The sequence below is a fragment of the Brienomyrus brachyistius genome, chromosome 23 (assembly GCF_023856365.1).
Source record: "Brienomyrus brachyistius isolate T26 chromosome 23, BBRACH_0.4, whole genome shotgun sequence".
NCBI classification, from domain to species: domain Eukaryota; kingdom Metazoa; phylum Chordata; class Actinopteri; order Osteoglossiformes; family Mormyridae; genus Brienomyrus; species Brienomyrus brachyistius.
Genome location: NC_064555.1, coordinates 12,653,942 through 12,671,508, shown reverse-complemented (window position 1 = coordinate 12,671,508; position 17,567 = coordinate 12,653,942). Strand labels below are relative to the sequence as shown.

The window sequence follows — 17,567 nt, the reverse complement described above, 5'->3', positions numbered from 1 at the left end:
TAGGCTGGTTTCATTATATCAAGATGGACAATAACCCTGAGATGGCAGAGACCCTGGCCACATTCAGTCAGCGGTGTAGGAACATTCTGGTTATCCAGTAAAGCACGGGTGGCCAATCTTATCCGCAAAAGGACTGATTGGCTGAAGAGTCCTCACACCTGGGTTTGAACAGCTGACGTAAAGGTTACCCCAAAAACCTGCATACACACTGGCTCTTTGCGGATAAGATTGGCCTCTCCTGCAGTAAAGCATAGCATTTTACTTTACTTTTGTTTACATGGTTATTTTACGTGACGTTAAACATGTTGTTTAGTGTTCTTCGGTTCAGTGTTCCAAATTGCTAGCGATTCATTAACGCCCAGAATTTTTCTCCCCATTTTTTTGTGTTCACCCCACAAAAAAACAAACAAACAACCACTGAGGATATGAAACAAACTGTGGCTCAGAAATCGAGGTCTGACCTGAACCATGGATTTGGAGAATTGTTACACCCCTAATGCTTATCTGAACACTCTGCTCACACTAAATGTATTAAAACACCGTAGTGCTTAATGGACACGTTGTTGTAGGGCAAGGGTGTGCATTTTCTTATTTTTATTTTTTTAGAAAAGTACATTTAGAATAGAATAGAATGCCTTTTATTGTCATCGCATAGATGTACAATGAAATTTTGTATATTATATTTTTTGCATATTTCATTGAATTGATACCGTATGTAATTCTGATGATTTTCTGTGCAGGAGAATTATATTATTATGTATGACTAAGAACGGGCTTTAATTTCCACACTATGACATCAGTATTTTCATATTGTGCTTCAGCCAAATTTAATGGAATTGACCTTATTTTAAAAATTTTATGCTGTAGCCAATTAGTGCCTTTCTCAGTTATTAAATCACAAGGCAGCTGTAAACAGACAACTTGCACATTTATTCTATTTGATTTTTTTGGCCAGTTTTCTGTTTATTTTCTGTACAATTTGGACAACAGCACAGTTGTCTAAATGCATAAATGAAACCACTGCAACCGGGCCAAGAAAAAGCAAACCTGATATATACTGTCTGCATGTGGCGTGTGGCCCGAGCTGCGTTCAGTATTTATACTCTGACTGTGTGCAGTTACATGCTATGGAACATGTCACTGCCTGATGGGTCTCAGCACACTTCAGTGTCAGAGAAGCTCAAGACATAGTCTGTCCTTTAGAGAAGCTGCTGGTATTTTTGCATCAGACATAGCATGCAAATTCACACCATTTGTGGGTTTGTCCCCCAGCACCTGCCCCCATGTAAATGTAGGAATTCCTCACTCGGCCTCTGTTTTGTCCATGATCAGCCCTCATTGACAAACTGTGAGGACGTCGTCATTCTGAGGAGGCATCAAGAGCCTCTGTCCTTTATACACAGAGCTTATAGAGTAACACTGTGCTCACAGACTGACGCTGAAGCTCTGAGGTATACAGGATGGGTGCTGGGGAAGTTCACCTCTCAGCTGCTCTAGTGCAGTTTCCAGAACGTGTATGAATTTAATGTCATTTAATGCTGCAAAGTACGTGTAGGATGCTGAGAGTGAGGAGCTGCTGACAGGCCTGTTTGAAACCGCATCAAACCTGCCTGCTAATTCTCTCTTCTTCCTGTGCAGGTATTCATACATATCAGAATATTTATGGCTGTGAGTGGAATGATGAAACTGGGGTCACAGATGCTCATGATGAGTATGGCTATGATGGGAGCGACTTCATTGCATTGGATTTCAAGACCATGAGCTTTGTGGCTCCAGTGCAGCAGGCGGTTCCTACCAAACAGAAGTGGGATCATGACAGAGAGGGTCTTGGAGAAGAAAAATATTATTTCACCAAGATCTGCACTGAGTGGCTCAAGAAGTATGTGAGCTACGGGAAGAGCACATTGGAGCGGACAGGTACAGTACAGCAGGCCTGGGACTGGGGCTGTCCTGCTTAGCAGATACACTGAGTGTCAGGCTGTAACACACTGGAGAGGACAGGTGCAGTAATCCTGAGGCTTTTGTCATTAACCTGCCCCCCCCCCCCCCCAACCTCGTGCTTCTGTCTGCCGTCCCACCTGGAGTGACTCTCACAATCAGCAGCATTAGATGGTATTAGATCATTAACACCTTCCTGTCAGGAATACTAAGAAATACAGCCGGGGAGGGGGTTGGGGGGTACAGCTGTCCCTGTCCTGATGCAGGCTTACAGCTAAAATGTGTCGATTATTAATCACATTATGTATTTACAGGAGAGATTGCTGGTGATGAAGTGTAACGTTTCATTTATGGATGTTTTTGTCTTTCTCCCCAAGTCCGCCCTGAGGTGTCTCTGCTGCAGAAGGACCCCTCCTCTCCTGTCACCTGCCACGCAACCGGCTTCTTCCCCAAAGGGATCATGGTGACCTGGCAGAAAGATGGAGTGGACATGCACAGTGATGTGGAGGTGGGGGAGACCCTGCCAAATGGTGACGGAACATTCCAGATCACATCAAAACTCACGGTGAAGCCTGAGGACTGGAAGAGGAACAGCTACAGCTGTGTCGTGCAGCACAAGAGCCTTCAAAATGACATTGCTGTGCTGCTGGAGGAGAAGAACATAAGGACCAATCAGGGTAAGAGGAGCAGCGACACAGTAATGAGAGAGAGCAGCTGATGGGCGTCACTGTCAGGGGTGAACATGGTGCTTTAACTTTATTTTAGGAGGCGTTTCCTGGGGCATCATCGTCGGCTGTGTGGCTGCTGCTCTGGCTCTCATTGCTGTTGTCACTGGGGTCGTGTTGTGGAGGAGGAGCAGGACAGGTAACAGAAAAGCCGACAGACACAGAGAACAATGGCATCCACACTGAAATACAAGTGACATGTTTAAAAGCATGTAACTGCACACAGTCATTAAACTGGGGCCTCTGACACCCGAATGATGCACAGAGTCTGAGTGCCTGTGTCTGACTCTGTGTCCCTCTGTGTTTCAGGCTATAGGAGAGCCGGCAGTGAGTATTGTTACCCTGTATTGCTGTTGCCAAGACTGAATATGTGTATAAAGAGCATTTAAGTTTAAAATTGATTTAAATGGAAATATTGCCTTGAATAAATTGCCTGAAGTCCTTTAGTATGTATGTATAGAATATAACCAAACCCTGTGACTTTTTATCTTTGGGTTTTTCACTGTAGCGTCTGGCACTGATTCTGAGAACTCCAGCCAACTGTAACCAAAAGCATGAGTCCATCCTCCATGATGTCACAGTAAGTCCCGTTACCGTGGGACATACCTTCGGAGAAGGTTGTATGGTTCTCTACGTTGGACATCAATGCCCAGATGGTTGCCGGTTCAAATCCTGTGTCCTGCAAAGTATCATATCTCCCCTGGCCCTTATCCCCAAACACTGCCCCAGGGGGCTGGATAAATGGTTTTGCTCTGACCAGGATGTGTGTCTAATAGGAGAGTGAGGGGGGCACTTTTGTTGGCTGCTGTGTGCCTCTGTTTTTAGGACTCTGTGCCTGCGATTGGAAGGTTGCCAGTTCGAATCCAGTGTCTGACACAGTGATGCACTCGGGTTCTTCAGCAAGGCCCTTTACCCTCACGGCTCCAGGGACAGTGTGACCCTGCGCTCTGATCCTTCATTCTGCTTCACTTTGCGCAGACATGTTTGTAAATAAGTAAATGTACATATCAAATGACAGAATGTGGTTTAATTCTGTAATCATGAACAGATGCGTCATTTTGGACTAAAATGTCTACTGAATAAAAAGCTGTAAATAATTCTGGAATTTTGATAAACAGAAATTTGTATCACATTGTATGTAAATATTCCGTCTGAACTGGGATAATAAAGATGATGCATAGAAACAAAGGTGTTTTTGGATTTTGTTGAAATATGTAGCCAGAAGAGCCGGAAATAATTTAATTTTTAACCTTAATTTCTTTAAATCAGTTTACTATCTGACTCAGTCCAGATGATGTTTGTTAAATGTTTTTATTTATTTATGTAATTAGATAAATTTGTTCATCTAAACCATCCTTAGTGTGTGAGTGTAACTCTGCAATGAACCAGCATCCCATCCAGGGTGCTCTGTGCCCCGGTGCATGCTGGGATATCCAGCCGGATCCCTGTGACCCTGTACTAATAAGCAGATATGGATGGAAGGAAAAATACTGACAAGATGGAATTTAGTGACAATACAGACATTCAGTTGTGCTTAAAAGGTTGTTTCTAACTCTTGAATAACAGACCTTTATATATTTAAATTTTAACATGCAAGTTTTGCAGTGTTTAATAGAAAATTTTTTAATTATACGTTACTGACCATGTTTTCTTATAAATGCTCATCAGTTTAAGCCTGTATTGCATGACATCATTTGCAGTTTTTCTCGATTGCTAAAACACATTTCTTTAAATTCGGCCTCAATTTCCCAAAACTTCAAACACAAATGCTTAACTGCTCACTCAGCTACTGAAACTTCCACTGTTCAGGTCAAAAACAAACTCTCCAATCAAAACCGTGTAATCCTACATCTAAACCAAACTCTGCCTTCAGTAATCACACAAAAGGCATCAAATACATATACACTACAAAATAGGAATTACACACTAGCGAGATCAGTTCAAAATACCTCCTGTTACTGCAATGAATAATGGCACTTGTGGTTTTCCCCAGAACAAACTCTCTACATGACACACACTATATAAAGACACATCGCCTATACATTTCCATGATTATTTAATTCCTTGATGTACTGTAGTCATAAGCCGAAACTGAGTGAAAAATTAAATCAGCAGTAAAAACATGCAACGGATAAAGAACATAGAATGCAATACATGAAATTACCAATATTTCAGTTTTTTCCAATCATTTCACACTTGTTTCAATACTATGTCCACTTTTTCAAAACATTTCACACTGTGAACTTTACAAACACCTGAGCATATCAGTTAACTTTCGGTGCAAAATGCACTAAAACCACCAAAACGCTTCACACCCAAAACTATAGCACATGCACTCTCTCACAAGACGAGTTTCTCACACAAAGTACAATGCCTGAAAAAACACAAACAACTTGAAGCACTGCAAAATGCATATACACGATGTGCTGTTGTATCCTATATTTTCACACAATGTTTATTGCAGAATAAAAGAAAGCATATGACATTTTTTACAGTAAACATTGTAATACAACAAATAATACAGTAAATATTCAGCTGCACAGTACACTGGAAAAGAAAAATACATTACAAGCACCTACTGAAAGTACATTACATTCAATACAAAAAAACCCCCAAAAACGCCAAATAGCAAAGTTTCACTGTATACAGTTAAGTACACTGTTGACCTGGCCTAATCCATTCAGTCCTTTACATTTGACCATAAATTTTCATCGACATCAAACTGAATATTTTGTCTCGCAATACCTCAAGGAAAAAAATTCCTGAAAAAATCTCAATCACTGTGGCTGTGATTTCATCAGTAAACATGGTTCTTCCTCTCAGCTGATGTCTTCTTGCTCTTCCTCTGCCTCTTGCGGCATCCATTTTCACTAACTAAAGAAAAATGGCAATGGAACATGCCAATCCAAAGATGGCCCCTTTTGTACATATGGCAAACTGGCACTAACCACACAAATTCCTAGATAGGTGCTTAGCTCTAATTACAGGCAGGTGGTTGTTTTCATTCAGCTTTCCAGCTTCAAGCATTGTAAAACGCTTGGTGGTGATCTAGGGGGATGGTGGTGGTCTATGGGTTAGGGATCTGGCTGGGCTCCCATTAGGAACACCGGAAGACTGTGAGTTCACGCCCAAGGGGGCTGCCACCATTGTGCCCCTGAGCAAGGCATTTGACCCCAACTTGCTCCAGCGGGACTGTCCCTGTAGTTACAGTACTTCACTGTAAGTCGCTTTGGGTAAAAGTGCCTGCTAAATGAATAACTGTAAATGCTTTACTGTAATATATGTGTTGCCATACCCACTGTTTTTGCACAGAATACATTGTGTTGCGATGCAAAAAGGAAAGAGAAACTCCATGATCTCATTTGTATAAATGGTAACAAAGCAGCAAACAAAAACAGAATTACGAAATTTCTGATAAAAGCATAATTATTTGTGTTAGTGCAAGTAATTAGTGTCCTTTGTCTGTCAGAATGCAGCATATTTCAATTTACAATGCTCTGAATTTCAGTAGGTTTTGTCCTGAAAGTTAACTGTTTTGAACAGATTATCAAAACATCTAAAAAATCGGCTGTAGTTGTACAAAGTTTTGCTGGTGGCGAACAATGACTGAGAGAAGTATTGGAATTTTGGGGAAGTGATGATTGAATGCATAATGTGTCAATGCAATGCAAAAGTGTACATAGTTTAGCTTACATAGTCCAATGGTATGGTGCATGTATTAATTGTTTTGAAAAAGTGGACATGGTATTGAGACATGCGTTAAAATGATTGGGAAAAACTGTAAATATCAATAGGTCATTGAAAACATTACTGTAACAAAACAAAAAAACAAACTCATGCTGAATCAGCATCCCTTCTCTGGTCTGGGTCACGGCATAAAGTCTCATCAACATCACAGGCTACATCAGCCCTAACCAGGCAGGGGGGTAGGAAACCCCTTGTATGTCTAATCCACCCCTGACAAGCCTCAACTGTAATGTCAGAACAGGCCTCCTCCATAGCGTGGAGGAGGTGAATACGGATGTAGGGATCTCAGTCATAGACCTTCCACCGGGCTTGCATAGCTGAATGAAGCTATGAGCTATACCGTGCAGGGCCACTCAAGACAGACAGGCCATAGCAGAGAGCTCTAACAAAATGGAGAAGGAAATAGCAACCCACTCTAGTATCTTTGCCATGAAAACCCAAAAGGCAAAATGATATGACGCTGGAAGTTGAGCCCCTCAGGGCGGAAGGTGTCCAATATGCTACTGGGGAAGAGCAGAGGGCTGGTACTAGTAGCGGCAATAAGAATGAAACGACTGCACCAAAGCCGAAAGGACGCTCAGCGGTGGAGGTATCTGAAAGTGAAAGGAAAGTCTGATGATTTTTACTCCATAGGAACCTGGAATGTAAAATCCATGAATCAAGGTAAGCTGGACGTGGTCAAACAAGAGATGACAAGACTGAACATAGACATTTTAGGAATCGGCGAACTAAAATGGACAGGAATGGGTGAATTTAATTCAGATGACCATCAGGTATACTTCTGTGGGCAAGATTCCATCAGAAGAAATGGAGTAGCCTTCATAGTTAATAAAAGAGTAGGAAAAGTAGTACTGGGATACAATACCCAAAATGACAGAATGATCTCAATTCGAATCCAAGGCAAACCATTCAATATCACAGTAATCCAAGTCTATGCCCCAACCACTGGTGCTGAAGAGGATGAAGTTGACCAGTTCTATGAAGCTCTATAACAACATCTAGAATTAACACCACATTCAAACTGCACATTCTATGGCCTCTAAGTGAGCGGAATTCGCCATATTGTCCCGCATCAGCCCTAATCTGCGCTCTCGTCGGTACCGCCCATTTTACTCAAATGGGCGTGGCTAATTTGCATACGTTCTCAACATTTAGAGTCTACATTTAACATTTATATTTAACATTTATATTTATATTTACATTTAACATTTATATTTAACATTTATATTTACATTTACATTTAACATTTATATTTAACATTTATATTTATATTTACATTTAACATTTATATTTAACATTTACATTTAATATTTATATATAGACAAGCCATTTATATTTACATATGATGAACAATTTTGAACATAATTTACACAGCAAAAAAACCTGATGATCCACAACACCATTGACTTGTAGCTAAATGTCAGAAAATTGCACTAAATGTTGAAAAAGTGGCAAGTACAAAAATGTTTGCTATCTTTACAAACGGCGCCCCATATAAGAATGCCTTCTTAAATGAACAGTGTAAACAAATAGAAGAAAGAAATAGAATAGGGAGGACCAGAGATCTCTTCAAGAAAATTGGAGATGTGAAGGTGACATTTCATGCAAAGATGGGCATGATAAAGGACCAAAATTGCAGGGACCTAACAGCGGCAGAAGACATTAAGAAGAGGTGGCAAAATTATACAGAAGAATTACATAGGAAGGAGCTTAACGTACCTGATAACCACGATGGGGTGTCACTGACAGGGGGCCAGACATCCTGGAATGTTAAGTCAAATGGGCCTTAAGAAGTCTAAGCAACAACAAAGCTAGTGGTTATGACAATATTCCAGCTGTTCATTGCTCTATTCAAAATTTTAAAAGATGATGCTGTAAAAGTGCTACACTCAATATGCCAGCAAATTTGGAAAACTCAACAGTGGCCATAGGATTGGAAAAGATCAGTTTACATTCCAGTTACAAAGATGGGCAATGCCAAAGAATGTTCAAACTACCGCACCATTGCACTCATTACACAAGCTAGCAAAGTTATGCTCAAACTCCTACAAGCTAGACTCCAGCAATATGTGGACCGAGAACTTCCAGAAGTACAGGCAGGATTTCAAAGAGGCAGAGGAACTAGAGATCAAATTTCCAATATATGCTGGATCATGGAGAAAACTACAGAGTTCCAGAAAAACATCTACTTCTGTTTCATTGACTATGTCAAAGCCTTTGATTGTGTGGAGCACAACAAATTGTGGCAAGTTCTTGAAGAGATGGGAGTACCAGACCATCTTATTTGTCTCTTGAGAAACCTGTATGCGGGTCAAGAAGCAACAGTGAGAACTGGACATGGAATCACTGATTCAAAATTGAGAAAGGAGTTCGGCAAGGCTGTATACTGTCGCCTTGCCTATTTAACTTATATGCAGAGCACATCATGAGAAAGGCAGTGCTAGATGAATCACAAATTGGAATTAAGATTGCAGGGAGAATTATCAACAACCTCAGATATGCAGATGATACCACTCTAATGGCAGAAAGTGAAGAGGAACTAAAGAGTCCCCTGTTGCGGGTGAAGGAGGAGAGTGCAAAAGTTGGTTTGAAACTCAACATTAAGAAAACTACGATCATGGCATCCAGCCCTCTCAATTAGATGGGGAAGGAATGGAGGTAGTGACAGATTTTATTTTCCTGGGCTCCAAGATGACTGCAGATGGGGACTGCAGCCAAGAAATTAAAAGACCCTTGTTCCTGGGGAGGAAAGCTACTGTATGACAAAATTAGACATCATACTAAAAAGCAGAGACATCACTTTGCCAACAAAAGTGCATATAGTCAAGGCCATGGTTTTCCAAGTTGCAATGTATGGCTGTGAAAGTTGGACCATAAGAAAGGCAGAGCGCCAAAGAATTGAGGACTTTGACCTGTGGTGCTGGAGACGACTCCTGAGAGTCTCTTGGACTGCAAGGAGATCAACCCTGACAGCTCCTAAGAAGGCCAGAATCCGAAGATGAAGCTGGAATACTTTGGCCACCAAATGAGAAGGAAGGACTCACTGGAGAATAGCCTAATGCTGGGAAAGATTGAGGGCAAATGAAGAAAGGGGACGACAAAGAATGAGGTGGCTGGATAGAGTCACTAAAGCAGTCGGTGTTTAAGCTTAAATGGACTCCGGGGGATGGTGGAGGAACGTTGCCCATGGGGTTGCAATGGGTCAGACACGACTTCGCAAGATATATAAATATACTCAAATATGGTATGAAAAACCATATTTGCACATATTCCATGCGTTCGTCTTTGACTCTATCAGAGTTCTTTTTGAAAGGAACACGATAGGCCTCAACCTGTTCCTTCGAAAAATGCGGTCAATTGTTGAGATGCTGACAGAATCAATGCCTTGGAATATTTCCTGATCCTCAACAAGTCTCCTATGTATCTCATGCGAATGAATCAGATTGTTGTCTATGACCATATTGACGATGGCCATCTCTTGCTCTTGTGAGAATAGCCATCTTCTGCCTCCGTTAGCTAGTCCCCTTTCAGTTCTGCAATACAGTAATAGAATTACTGATGGCATTACAGCAAACCATCCATTTTACAGAATAGGAGCACACAGTAACGCCTGTATGTGACATGGTACAGTAATATAATGCATTTCAGAGAGCATCCAATAGAACAAACAGCTAAAGTACATGTATGTTCTGTAAGAGCGCAGAATACTGCACTCAATGTTATACTACACAGCTCTCAAAAAACTTTATGTTTTCCATTCCTATTGAAGGTCACTTGATGTCATCCTCTGATTTATAAGGCACTTTTTGATAAGTTGACGGTCATCTCTGGCATTACAGTCATTAAGAAGCATAGTCAATTAAGTCACTTCTGCCCTCTACCTGACTGGTTTCTGGTCGTTCCCAATGTCTCCTGCTTCACCTTGATCTTGTGTTCTGCTGTCTTAGAGATTTTGAACCTGGAAGCAACCTGCTGCTCTATTACCAGCAGAATCATGATTAAACAGGGATTTAAAAAGCAGATTTGTTTAAAAATATAGAGTGGTCTCTTAATTTTTTCTGAAGCTGTATATAGAATATAAATACCAAAGTATATTTAAAAGTTACATTAAAGACTTTAGAAGATTCAGGATTCAGGTGTTTATTGTCATTCCTACAAATGAACACACTGTATAACATAACGGAACAAAATGTGTTTCCTCACTACACAAAAAGTAGAATATATAACAAGTAAAAAATAAAATGAAGGAAAATATAGCAAAAAACATATAAAATACACTGAATATAAAATAGAAATAACATGATCTGCAAAGTGAGAGTGCGGCCTGAGACAATGACGTGCTAAATGAGTCACGTCAGTTTATTTATAGAGCACATTTAAAACAACAAAAGGTGACCAAAGTGCTGACGACTTGGAAAGTCGTGTATCGTGGACTTACTACATCTGCATGTCCCAGCATGCTGGCGGGCCCTGATTATAGCCCTGTGTATGTCTGGTAAATAGCTGTCTGTTTCAGTGTAACACCGGCTCCCGTTTAACACGTGTACCTTTACCAGTGTTGTATGTGTAATCCTGACATAACCCACCGTTTGTGTGCTTTACCATCTGCTGTGTAACCTCCTGCATTTCCCTCCTGTGTTGTCGCTGTGTTGTTGTTACTTCAGTTCGGCCATTTTAAGGGTCGGGAAAAAAAGAAGCAACTTTGTGTTAAACCGGTTCCCCTTTATCTTTTCTACTGTTGCTGCAAAGCTTCTGCCTACCTGACACTACAATACCGAAGACTCACCTGACCTGAAAGCTCTGATAAATAATTGGGATTGTTTCGCATCTTGTTGACATGTCTCAGTCATTTTGGGCACAACTGACAGCAGGGTCGCAAACAGAGGCCCCCGGCATATTCATTTATTACCCAGAAATGAATGCAGGGAGGCTATGGAGGGCAAATATTTTTAAGTGTATTCAGATAAGCCTTCAGGGCCACGTCCTGAGGTGCATGGAGCCATCGGGGCCGGTCACTTCGGGGTGATGAAGGCGGTGGGAAAGCTGTGGAAAAGTTTGGAGATCACTAAAAATATTGGTTAGGACAATTCAGTATTCCCAGAATATTGGTAGGGACATCTCTACCATCCATACCCAAATCACCATCCTTGCCACCATGCCTGTTACCTGCATGACACTGAGCCAGCCGGACTCCATTCTCATTATACGTGGTGACAAAGGGAATCTCTAAGTGCAGACAGCGTGTGACATGTGCTACGAGGGAAGGAAATAATAAGGGTCACTGTTACACCATAATGAAAGATGTTCATCCCACTGAGGCATGTTGTTATTATTATTTTTATTAAGCATTCTGATCATAGACTTTTTCCATCTGAAAGCCGTAACTAATCCTCTGCTTGACCCCATGCAGTTCGCATATAGGGCCACCATTCACACCATTACAAGCCAGCACTGTAAACAGAAACACTGGGGCAGACAGTCTCATAGCCACAGCATCCGCTGATCTTTCCTGAGATACCTCACTGTCTTCTGCCTCACGAGTTTACACTTCCCTGTTCACTGTGCTGTTCCATCTATCATTCCAAAAAAAGGGGATCACCCTTGTGAAAACACTAATCACAGTCAGCAAACAACTATTACCACTCTCAGCCTGTGACACCTTTATATTGGCACTGATACTTCCTTATTTTACATCCAGTTTCAGCAATGCGTTCTTTTGCAAGGAGAGATTCCTGTGTTGCCAATAAACTCAATCACAAGTCTGGTGTGCACCCTGGATGGGATGGCATGAGATTTCAGTGACTAACTGTAGTCTCGTGCAGAAGATGAAAATCACATGAGGATGAAATGGGAAATAACTGCAAAGGCATCAAAGAACTGTTACCTAGGGAACAGAGACTCGTTTCTCTGTGAGAACAACATGGTAAAGTGTCTAGATGGCAGGAAATACCAACTGATAAGACAAATGGGATATCAGACTCCGTCACCACACTGCAACCATGCCACACGCTATCCTTCCCCGGATTTTTGGCAGCTATCGATCATCTTAGTTCATATATCCAGTTCTGCCGGTTCCCTTGTTGTGAGGAATTAGCAGTAATACTGATAATGTTTACCAGTCAGCAGCAGCTAATGTTACAGGTAAAAATACTTTGTTCATATTTTAATTGTAATTGTGTAATTTTGTAAAATTGCCCTGATCCTAGTTGCCTATTTAGGCACAATGTGTCAAGGCCATTTCCTGTTGTCCCAGTGTTTTGTGTATCTTCCCTTTACCAAATTGTTATGTAAGGTGACTGTTATTTTCAATGTCTTGGATTTGACACTTGGTCTCCACACACACGTAAATTCGTTGATTCGTTTTTTGTAACTATTGCATAATGCATTGTTATTTAAAAAAAATACAAATGATATTGAATTAATTTATTCAACGCAAGCTTGTCACAATGTTTTTGAATATTTTTTACATCCATCCATCCATCCATTTTCCAAACTGCTTATCCTACTGGGTTGCAGGGGGTGTGGAGCCTATCCCGGAAGCATTGGGCATGAGGCAGGGAACAACCCAGGATGGGGGGCCAGCCCATCGCCACGCACACTCACACACCATTCACTCACACATGCACACCTACGGGCAATTTAGCAAGTCCAATTAGCCTCAGCATGTTTTTGGACTGTGAGGGGAAACCGGAGTACCCGGAGGAAACCCCACGACGACATGGGGAGAACATGCAAACTCCGCACACATGTGACCCAGGCGAACCTGGGTCCCAGAGGTGTGAGGCAACAGTGCTAACCACTGCACCACCATGCCGCCTGGGAGATTATGACCCGTTTCCCGCACCCTGGCTCCCCCCAGCCCACATGCATTTATTTTCCCGTGTCTGCGGGTCCCTCGTCACCGTGTGTTATCGTTTGTTTCTGTCACTTCGCTGTATGATGCGTCACTCATGGCTTTGCCGCCTTGGTTTTTGTGTTGTTACTTTCTGCACTGTTCACGGAAATTTCATCCTGCAAAAGGTCATTACATTACGTCACTGCGTGTGTTTCAAGATAAAACTAATTAATTCACTCTGGACACGATGCCAGTCCATCCCAGGTCTTAATGGTTACTTTTAGTTAAATTTGTGTATCTTTAAAAGATATTAATATATGTATATTCAACATCAACTTTTCAGAATGTTTTTATGGTTTCAAATTTGACTTTGAATAATATCAGAAATTAATCACGATTCAGGCATATTTTAAGCAGTTAAAGATATTAAAGATATATAGCCTTTAAAAATCCTAGCGTAATGTATCAGGACATCCGTGAAAGCAAACCATCTTAAGTTCTGTCTTGAAACAACCGCTCATATGTCCTTTGTAAAGTTGTTCTGTACTCGGAACGTTTCATTGAATTACTTTCGGTTTCGAATAGAAACCCTGTCATCCTGAAACCTCCTGAAAACTGGCATGTCTGCTCTTGATTATTATTGTTTACTATTGTTTCCGTACTACTGTTCACTGTTGTCTGTAAGACGCTTGAGTTTTTCATTTGTTTTTAACAAAAATCCATTTCCGACAACATGTGGAAAGCTGTTTTTGCATTCATTTTGTTTGATGTTGATTCCATATTTGCAGGTGAGTTTTAATACATTTCATTTTACTTTAAAACCTAAGTGTTGTCCAGATTTAAGGCTTCGGCTATGTGGTTTTTAACGTTGTAATTACTTGGTAAACGGCATGTAGTTGCAAGCGATCCGATTAAATGTGTTTAATTTTATATCTTGTTGTGAAGTTGATTGATATTTTCTGTTTTTGCCGTTGCTCTAGTTGTGCTGCTGGCACCATTGAAACTGATGTTTGGCATTAGCATTAGTGACCAAAGGTTTGGCTATAGACGTCTGACCATGAATATTTACCCTGTGGAGCTCAGTAACAGTTTTGATTGAGGTTGTCATTTATTTCTGCAGTCAGTTGGGCAGCTGTGGTTTTATGTTCTTTTTGATACGATCTGAGTTAGTACCCAGACATCCCATCCTCCTTCTTGCGTCCACAGTTACACCTGTTGGATGTAGTCCGTCCTTCCTGGTGGTATGCCGACATTACCCTGGATACTGTGGCTCTCAATACACCACAGAGATTTGCTGTATTGGTTACAGATGTGCCAGCGAGACAAGTCTTCTTTTGAACTTTAATATGTCTCCCATTACATTGTGTGGATTGCAATATTTTATTATTATTATTATCATCATCATCATCATCATCATCATCATTATTATTATCATTACTATTATTAATAATAATAATAATAACTGATACTTTATTGTTCTCCGTGGGGAAATTGTCTTTTTTTATGCCTCCCTCAACTTGCTCTTTTTTGTATGGCTGTTCTGTTGCTCTGCTAATTCAATCTTCACACTCTGGTCTTTCTGATGGAATGTGCAGTCAGTGAAGACTGGTCACCTGGCCGTGCATATATAGGCGTGAAACCTCAAATACTATTGACCAGGTGTTTGTTTCATTGTCCGACGCCTGTATTAGGCGATATGTATGCAATAACCGTATGTATTACTGTTGAAGGATTGTCAGAATATTTTTTTGAAATGTCCTCAATTTTCCAAATAGCTCATTTTCACATCTTCATTTGACAATGTGGGCAGTTAACCATGATTTTCACGTAATACATATTACACCATCTGCCAATTAATGTTTTAGTTTTAAATTGTAACGTTACAGAACCAATGCGTAAAGAAAAGTATATTGCTATATAGTCTAACTTAAATTTCTCTAAGATGATGCAAAATCTTAATGGTGAGGGCTAAGGGCTATTGATTTTTAAATGTAGAGCGATAACTGTGATCCAGTGTCTGTAACTGTAATGTGTGTGTTTTGCTTTCCCAGTGTCTATAACTGTAATGCGTGTGTTTTGCTTTCCCAGTGTCTGTGACTGTAATGTGTGTGTTTTGCTTTCCCTGTGTCTGTGACTGTAATGTGTGTGTTTTGCTTTCCCTGTGTCTGTGACTGTAATGTGTGTGTTTTGCTTTCCCAGTGACGCACTCCCTGCAGTATGTCTGTAGCGGCACGTCAGGGATACCGAACCTCCCAGAGTTTGTAGTTGTAGGGCTGGTGGATGGGGAGCCCTTTGTTCACTATAACAGCAGCAGCCACAGAATGACTCCCCTTCAGGAATGGATGAGAGAGTCTGAAGGGCCTGATTACTGGGACGAACAGAGTAAGATCCTCATGGACACAGAGACGTTGTTTAGAAACAGCATAAAAGTGCTAAAGCCGCATTTTAACCAAGCCGGAGGTAAGTGCTGCATGTTTATGACAGTGACCCTGACAGTGTGACGTGTTTATCTGCTTTAGGGCGACTCTCCACATTTTTACTTATTCCAGCTTTGTGTGTTTAGCTGATGGCTTTATTTACAGTGATTTATTCTAACATGAGAGTAAAAATGATATGTTGGAAAAATACGAATTCTGCTAATGTGCTTCTTGCTACTGTGTGGAAACATGTGTGGGCTGTTGAAAAATATATCAGAAAACAAGTAATAAACTTGGTCATTGAATATTGCAAATGTGACACTGAAATCCTACAGAATACCTGAATAATGAGACAGACCTGCCCTTTGCTGAACTGATACTGTATCCCAGCATAAACCCTCCCTCTACATCCTGCTTTTCCATCACTTATACTTTTCTTCCACTGCAGGTAATTTGTGTTTTTTTTGTTTGTTTTTTTTTTAGTTCTGACCACAGAGAAACTGCACTGAATGTCACTCTGAATGTTTTCTGCCTGGTTTGCTGTTTTCTTTACTTAATTAGAAATTTGTGCAACAGTACAAATGTTCCAAGAATAAAACTATTGCAGCTGTTCCATGATAAAACAATGACAGAAATCAGAATGTTCACTGTGATATATCAGTGACCTTTGGTCTATAAGTCATATTTTAATAATGAATACATGAACAGTGGAGGCAGTTAGAATTATTGATGCATGTTATTGTCCCCAGACACTTAACTAGGCTGTAGGCAGGCTCAGCCCTGTGGGGGGTCCAGGGGATGCCTGGCCGCCCAATCACAAGCTTGGACCATCAAGGTGGGGCTAATGGCAACCAATCGTAGAATGTTTTGGCTGCTGCAAATAGGAAGGAAGCAATCAAATGTTTTTATTCTGGACTTTTTGAATTCTGCTCATCTCAGTGTCAGGGAAACACCAGCAGGGGTCAGTAGACTCAGCATCCTTGTTGTGTTGCACTAGAGGTAGAATCCTAACTTTATAAAATCTCCCAGTATTTCTGCATCACACACAGCATGCAAATTCACACCAGTGAAAGCATTTAGGGGTTTGTCCCCCAGCACCTGCCCCCATGTAAATGTAGGAATTCCCCACCCGGCCTCTGATTGGTCCATGATCAGCTGCCAGTGACACACTGTGAGGACGTCGTCATTCTGAGGAGGCATCAGGAGCCTCTGTCCTTTATACCCAGAGCTTATAGACTGACACTGTAGCTCTGAGGTACATGGGGGGTCATTTATTCTCTAAGGAAGCTGTGGATTCTGCTCAGTGTCACCTCAGCTGCTTCAGTGCAGTTTCTCCCTCTGTACGTGTAGCAGATCTGTCTCAAGATGGATGAGAGAGGGATATAGGGCTCTCGAAGGAACAAACAGGCACGCTTAGGTTCACTCAAAAAAACAGTTTAATACAAGGGATACAATATAACCTCGCATTAAAATCAATATCAATATATCAATCGAAACAATGCAAAATAACCTGGTACCACAACAGATATGGCATAGCATGAATCATACGAATATATATATAGGAAAGAAAAGCAACAATAAAAATATAGATAATGAGAACTATTATCACAAGCGGTGATAATTCCCATGATCAATTGGACGCAAAAGCAGCTGCAAAACTATTTACACTCGAACAGCAGGCCTGTGTGTTTCTCCTGTGGGTTATAATCGCCTCGGCAGGCCTCTGTGTTTCTCCTGTGGGTTATAATCGCCTCGGCAGGCCTCTGTGTTTCTCCTGTGGGTTATAATCGCCTCGGCAGGCCTCTGTGTTTCTCCTGTGGGTTATAATCCCCAGCAGCCCGACCTGCGCTGGCCGCCCTGCACCCGCACCCCAAGCTCTCCCCGCTTGTACGTGGCTTTGGACAA

The 17,567-nt window shown here is 41.2% G+C and overlaps 1 protein-coding gene and 1 long non-coding RNA gene across 4 annotated transcripts in view; one reads left to right on the top strand and one right to left on the bottom strand.

Moving 5' to 3' along the window:
* Window positions 1–17,567, bottom strand: part of LOC125719462 (uncharacterized) — a 108,189-nt gene that overhangs the window by 48,241 nt on the left and 42,381 nt on the right. Inside the window, exon 2 of one of the 3 annotated variants that reach the window (XR_007385093.1) lies at window positions 2,407–2,560. The exons of the other annotated variants lie outside the window; for them this stretch is intronic. This is a non-coding gene — a long non-coding RNA (uncharacterized LOC125719462). The remainder of the gene's footprint in view (window positions 1–2,406; window positions 2,561–17,567) is intronic. 3 annotated transcript variants of the gene reach the window in all.
* Window positions 1–17,567, top strand: part of LOC125719454 (class I histocompatibility antigen, F10 alpha chain-like) — a 73,836-nt gene that overhangs the window by 41,687 nt on the left and 14,582 nt on the right. The gene's annotated exons all lie outside the window — the stretch shown is intronic.